General features: G+C 38.9%; 1 long non-coding RNA gene across 2 annotated transcripts; it reads right to left on the bottom strand.

Moving 5' to 3' along the window:
• Positions 1–4,606: 4,606 nt before the first annotated feature.
• LOC120535656 lies at positions 4,607–6,850 on the bottom strand. 2 transcript variants are annotated; one of them, XR_005634954.1, is made up of 4 exons: positions 6,513–6,850; positions 5,952–6,097; positions 5,596–5,646; positions 4,607–4,785 (listed from the first exon to the last, which is right to left on the bottom strand). It is a non-coding gene; the product is annotated as an uncharacterized LOC120535656 (long non-coding RNA). The 2 variants fall into 2 exon arrangements; XR_005634955.1 differs by lacking the exon at positions 5,596–5,646 and adding an exon at positions 5,467–5,533.
• Between the last annotated feature and the right edge of the window lie 296 nt (positions 6,851–7,146).

Raw genomic sequence — 7,146 nt, 5'->3', positions numbered from 1 at the left:
AATATTAATTCATGATCCCTCTAAGTCTGTCCATTTTTTCCTTGTACTAGATGCTGCTGGGGTAAGCTTCAGCATCCTTCAAACACTTAATAGAAAAAGCAGGTACAGAAAGTTCATGGATGGAAAGCAATACTGGATAGCAATAGTAACAGTGCACTCACTCCCTTCCACCAATATTCTAGAACAGTGACAACAGTGGCTGCAGGCTTTCATTCCAACCCAATTGCTTAATTAGAAACCAATGATTTCCAGTCTCAAACCTTATTTAATTTTATGGCTTGTTAGTCTGCAATGGGCAGCATGGTGGCACAGTGGGTAGTGCTGCTGCCTTGCAGTTAGGAGACCCAGGTTCGCTTCCCAGGTCCTCCCTGCGTGGAGTTTGCATGTTCTCCCCGTGTCTACATGGGTTTCCTCTGGGTACTCAGGTTTCCTTCCACAGTCAAAAGACATGCATTGGTGATCCTAAATTGTCCCTAGTGTGTGCTTGGTGTGTGTGTGCAAGCCCTGCAGTGGGCTGGCACCCATCCTGGGGTTTGTTTCCTGCCTTGCACCCTAGGATTGGCTCCAGCAGATCCCCGTAACCCTGTAGTTAGGATATAGCAGGTTGGATAATGGATAGCCTGTAATGCTAGGTTCATGTATTGTAGATTTTTTTCCATTCCAAGGATATCAACCAAATGATTTGAAGCCTAAAATTGATCATTTTCAGTTTGTCACATTTTTCTCTTAAGTGTTTTATTAAACCAAATAGTGCATAATGAATCCATGTGGGTATACATGGAAAAAAGTTAAATGGAGAACTGCTGGCTACTTTCTCATTTGCTATTCAAACAACATTTCCAGTTGTTTAAGACTGAAATAAGCAATTAAGGGTAGGGAACATTAACAAGTGAGACCTCTAAAATGAAGCATAAAAATGTCACTTCAGCAATAATTGACTTCTCATTAAGAAACTGGGTTGGAACTAAAACCTGAAGGCACTGAGGCCCTCCAAGAACAACATTACCCACACATGTTCTAGACTATATCACACAGTTATGTGATAAATTTGAAAAAAATGACCTATTTTAAAAGAGAATATGGAGCATGCACAAACAGCACAGGTTTGTTGTTATAGTCGTGGCTCAAAACTTTGTAATTTCCATCCTGGGGATCAAGTCATGGTTCTCATTCCCACTTTGCATTCTAAATTATTGGCAAGACACTTAAGAAATTAGGAACAGGAAAAGACTAGTTGATTACCGAATTGTTGACCATTGGAATGAGCCTACCATGTGAATTTGCTAAAACCGTAGAAGGACAGGGATCCCTAGTTCTCCTCCACACAGCCTCATTCCTATATTGCCCAGAAAATGACCCTTAATTTCGGCACAGCTCTGATGCCCAAACAGCAATCTTGGTTATCCCAGAAGTGGTGAATAAATGACCTGATTGTACATGACATCATTCCCGAGCCATGGGTTATCATATGAGAATGCCCATAACGCTTCTCAGAGCCAAAATTTGCTGAAGTGGAACTCAAGATCAGGAAAATGCTAGATCTTGGTGTAACTGAGGAAAGTTTTAGTCCCTGGTCTAGCCCCTTCATCATGGACCCAAAGCTGAACAGCAGTTGATGCTTCTGCAATGACTTCCACTGAATTAATCAAGTGTCCCAATTCAATCCATACCTTATTGTCACGAGTGGATGGACTCCTCATGTGACTCAGTAAAGCTCAATGTCTGACCACTACTGACATGATGAAAGAATACTGGCAAACTCCTTTAACGGAATCCACAAAGGAGAATACTGTGTTTAGCACCCCTTGTGGCCATTGGCAGTATCGCGTCCTGCCATTTGGATTGCATGGGACACCGGCAACCTTCCAGCACCAGGTGGATAGAATGCTGCATCTCCACAATAATGATGGTGTTGCCTACCTGGATGATGTTGTTATCTATTCAGGTACCTAGGAAGGACATGTATGGCAGGTGCACAGCATTATCCAAGGCACCGAGTAAAGCCAGTCAATTACAGTACTTAGGCTACTTAGTGGAAAAGGGTATGGTATGACCACAATGAGCCAAAGTTGATGCATCTTGAAATGGGCCTGTCTGAAACTGAAGAAGGAGGTCCAAGCCTTCCTGGGTTTAGAAGGGTACTATCAAAAACAATCAAATCAAACAGTAAGAGTCTTGTCAGATGGCTAATTGGTTTATGGTTGCTGCAGTTTTCTTAGACCAAATTTGATTGTTATTCTTTAATTTCTCCTTGTGATGACTCTCACTTTTTGACAGTTGTGATGTCTCTGGCAGTGATTTTTAAATCCTATTTTTATGAGTCTTACTTGACAAATTGTAAAAGGCACTATTTTTCACCCCATTGCACATGGTGAGTTGACATTCAGAAAAGTTAAGCTACTGCTATTTCCCACTTTGTCCAACATTGTGAACCTCACAATGATCAATGCTAAAACTGTTTTGTCACAATACTGGTATGCTTATTGTAGAATATTATTAATTAACTAGGGGGTTACCCCATTCTCTCTTTGCTCGCCAACACCCCTGGCCTGCGCTACACACCGGCCACTTTTTGTTGTATCTTCTCGTGTTGTGAGGAGAGGGGCTGAACGCACCCCAGGGATTCATGGTCACTCCTCCGAATCCCCCCTCTTAAATGGGGATACAATGGGAAACAAATAGTTTTTTTTATTTACTTATGTCTTGTTGCTGCCATTTGACCCTGCAAGAGGTTGACATAGTTTGTATATGTTGGCTCATGTACATTCATGATTATAAATACAGGGTGGTCCAGATCTAATTATGCAGATCCAGATCATCTGGATGACTTTGATTTATGCGGGGACGATTCCAGTTTGGCATGAAGATGATTCTTCATGTCGTCAGTTCGCACACTTCTCCATGGTCCAGGATTTTTCGGGTGATTTTCTATGTAATAAACTTAATAAGTTATAGCGTAATGAAAATTGCATAATTAGATCTGGACCACCCTATATGTATGTATGGGTGTGGGTTTATCTTTTATGTAATGGTTGGTTATGCTTGAAGTTTTGTGATGCATGCATATGGTACATTTGAACTGCTTCTTTTACCCTTTCTTGTACAGCACCTTGGTTCAGTTCTGGCTATTGTAAATGTGCTTTATAAATAAAAAATAACTTGATCTCCCTTTTAAAACATTATTTTAATACATAACACTAAGAAGTGCAGATCTGAGACAATTGACTGCAAAGATGAAGTTGGTTTGTAACATTTATTACAAAAAAGTTAAATATATAAAATATAGAACAAGAATTGTAGGTTGTAACTAAACATGCATGCCCCTCATTGTTCATGTTATATTTTCACATAAAACACAGTCATTTTCTTTTGTCTTCTCACATTATCTAAAAACAGATGTATGTCTTCCATAGGTGAAAAAAGGATGATGAAGGATCTAAGGACATATTCCCTCTCCTTTTCTTCTGTAAATTCAGATAGAAAATCCAATTTCTGAAGGGCCTCCTCAATGTCGTCTTTGTCCATTGACAGTAATGAAGGCAGTTAGACTTGCCCCTGAACACAGATTGATTCTCAGCACACCACTTCTCTGCCTCAGTAAAATGCTGAAGGATTCTGTGTTGCTGTAATACATTTTGTGAAAAAAAAAAGAAAATTCTTTAAATGTTCATCCATAAAGCTTATAGCCTTTTTCCTCCACGATTACAAGGAATGTAAGAAACAGGAAAGAAAAAAAAATGTACAGTATGTACTTAATTTGTTATACATTATTAACATTACTGCTTTCGATGATAGATTCTACAAGTCTTTAATGTTTCTTACAATACACTATTATTAACACAGTACACAATGCATTTCAAATGTTTTAAGGCCTTTAAGAGTTATATTTCTGTGTCAGAAGATGTAAAATAGGCTTTTAGTCTTTTGGGCTTTGACTCCTACTGGTTAACGATTAACAGTCGGCATCTAAGACAAGCATTAAAAGTCTTTTCATACATTTTATTCACTATACCATAGGCATTGTAAGCCAGCAACAACAAAATGTAATTTATCTTTCTTGTGGAAGATTATATGTTTGTACCTTGTGATGGATGGCTGGCCTCCTTGCAGTATGGAGGTCCCCAGAAGACCAGCAGGGCATCATGGACATTGTAGTTTTTATATGCAGCCCTGCTGGATACCATGGGGGTCACTAGGGGACGCTGCAGGGAGGAACAACGGATATTTTCCCTACACCCCGGAAGCACACATGGACAAGGGGAATGATGTGCTTCCGGGGTGAAGAAAAGGACTTTTTACCTGACCCGGAAGAGATTGAGATCACATGGACTGGGGATTGGGAACACTTCCGGGTCAGGATATATAAAAGGACTGTGGGAGCTCCCAGACGGCGAGCTGAGCTGGGTGCAAGGGTGGCAACGCATCTGGGAGTAGAGGATTGTGTATTATTGTTATTGGTGATTGTTTAATGAGTATAGTGGAGGAGAGGGTGTTTTTTGCACTGTGGCGATTTAATAAAGTCGAATCTTGGACCTTTACCTGGTGTCTGGAGTCGTGGACAGTGGTTCAAAGGAGTGAGAGCGCCCCCTATCTACCACAACCTGCTCATCACCTGTGCTTGATGTTGGAGAAGGGAGGCTGACATTTCTTCAAAAAGAAAAGATTTAAAACCTACATGAATGCAGTTCTATGGAATAGACTAGCAAGACATTATTTCACTTCAGACGTAGTGCAAGTCTTTACTCATCTTCTGTCTTTTCATCAATGGCTCAATAGACGCTAAATCTGAAAACAAAAAAAATAATATTTAACTAAGGAAATGATAAAAAAAGAACCAAAAGAATAAGCACAAAAATGACCCTGTCCTGGCTGTCCATTATTTCTGTACCTTCTAAATTTTTGTTTGTTTCTTGGCCTTCATTTAGAAGGGTGTTTGCTTGCACAGTCCGATGTGAGTAGTTACTTCAGTGATTTCAAAAAGAAGCACTAAGTTTATAATGGTAAACATTTTAACTATTTGTCTTTGATTTATAACATGGCTATGTATATTTGCCACATTACTGTAGAACTAAATGAAGTTATTAAAGGAAATTTAAATTTAACCCCTTGGCGTTGGATTTCTCAAGCAAAATTCTACACCAGCACTTCTTCAAAGCCAGCATGTCATTCTAAAGAGGACTGAGCACAGTTAACTTGTTTAAAGGAGTTTAATGTTACAAAAATATATATGCAAACCATTATAAACATACAATTAAAATATGTGGATTTTGAAATGTAGGCGTTTCTAGAAAATCAAAACCACTAGGGACAGTATGCTAAAATTTAAAAAATACAAATATGATAAACATAACACAAATATCCAACATAAATTGTAGAAGGTGGAAAAAATGGAAACCAACAACCAGATATAATCCTCCCTCCACAAATGCTACAATGAAAGAAGAGAGTACAAAAGTTGAGACACACCTCGTTAAAACTGAAGGGGGCCTCGAGGACGAAATACAGAGAAACCACAAAATGGTCACTTAGAAACCTGGACACAACATTAAATACAGACATACACAAAAATATAGTTATAATATGAAATGGTCATACCATAAACGTGAAAATTCCACAGTCATAACTATTCATCTGACTTGGAATGCCCTAATACAAGGAGTAAAAAATTAATCAAAGAAAAAAATTAAATACTGACATACATTAAACTGCTGACAATAACTTTTAAACAAAAACAACAATGGAAATGGCCACTTGTTACACACCCTGTGTTACATCTGAAAATAGTAAAACCTGCCAAACAATGGAAAATGCAGGATTAACTCAGCTTGTGAGACTGTATTTAAAAAGTTCTAGTTCTGAAATCTAAATGTCAGTATTGTTTGCAAGTATAGTATCCTAGTGTTATTTTATTTTCAATAAAACACACACCTATATACTACTGGCATAATTACCTGCATACTTTACATAGTGGGCTTCATGGCTATAAAAATGAGGCAACAGGATGCTGTAATCTCTTTGTTTTTTACAAAGAGGGCACATGGATTCATTTTGTAATCAAAGTTGGTTTTATATTCTCTGCCTTTATGGAGAAATGTGGCTGTGGAAATCAAGACAAAAATAATATGTAATAGTAATTTAGCAGTTTTTATAAATGGCTAACTTAACTAGAGAAAAATCAAGTTAAATAGGATATTTAACAAATGTTAATGACGCGATAAACATAAATACCTTTCATATTACAAACTAAAATTGCAGATAAGTTACATAACATATCATAAATAAGTTAAAAAGTTAATATGGATGAAATAATATGGCAAATATTAAAAAGAAATAATACAAGACGTAAAAAATAATTAAAATTATGTGCTTAAAAATACTGTAGGATATGTCAGTAATGACGATAAACACAGAACACTTGGATTCGCTATATATAATTGTATGTCTAATTAGTTTTGTTTAATAGATCTAAGTTTCTTTGAATATACTGCGCTTTTTATTCTGCGAGTCCATACCTGATTCTGTTGTGCCATTGTTCCTGGTCGGAAAACGTTTTCCGCTCCTTTTCTTTTTCGAATTGGAAAAACTGCACAGGTGCTCTTCTCCTTCTCTTTCTACAGATTTTTAGAGGCAGAGTCTTCGACCTGCAGCTGAACCCTTCTCGATCAAATGGTGAATCTAAACTGGCCTTACGCCGGTAAGTTCAACTGAGCTCTTAAGTGTACCCTGTGTTGACCTGCTACTCCTTGCATTGCTGCCCTCTGCCGCAATACCTATCTCTAACAGAGTGAAGCTGCAGACTGCAATACCTCACGGAACACCCTCCGTATCATGTGTGGTCTATGGCCGGCCAGTCATCCCGGCCAATACCCCCAGGCCGCCAGATGGAGCCCTCCCTGCGGCATGGAGGTGCCCCGAATACCAGCAGGGAATTATGGACAAAGGAGTTTTCATCCACAGCCCTGCTGGATACCACAGGGGCCACTAGATGGAGATGCAGGGAGGAGCAAAGATTATTTTCACCACGCCCCAAAAAGGAACAGACCCTAGATGACGGCGAGCGTCTATAGACATACCTGATGGGAAGCAAGGAAGACAGGGCCACGATTAACGTCAAGAGGACCCGAGCGTTAGGACAACGGAAGGGCT

The sequence above is a fragment of the Polypterus senegalus genome, chromosome 9 (assembly GCF_016835505.1).
Source record: "Polypterus senegalus isolate Bchr_013 chromosome 9, ASM1683550v1, whole genome shotgun sequence".
In the NCBI taxonomy this organism is placed as follows: domain Eukaryota; kingdom Metazoa; phylum Chordata; class Cladistia; order Polypteriformes; family Polypteridae; genus Polypterus; species Polypterus senegalus.
This window is presented reverse-complemented; position numbering and strand designations above follow the sequence as displayed.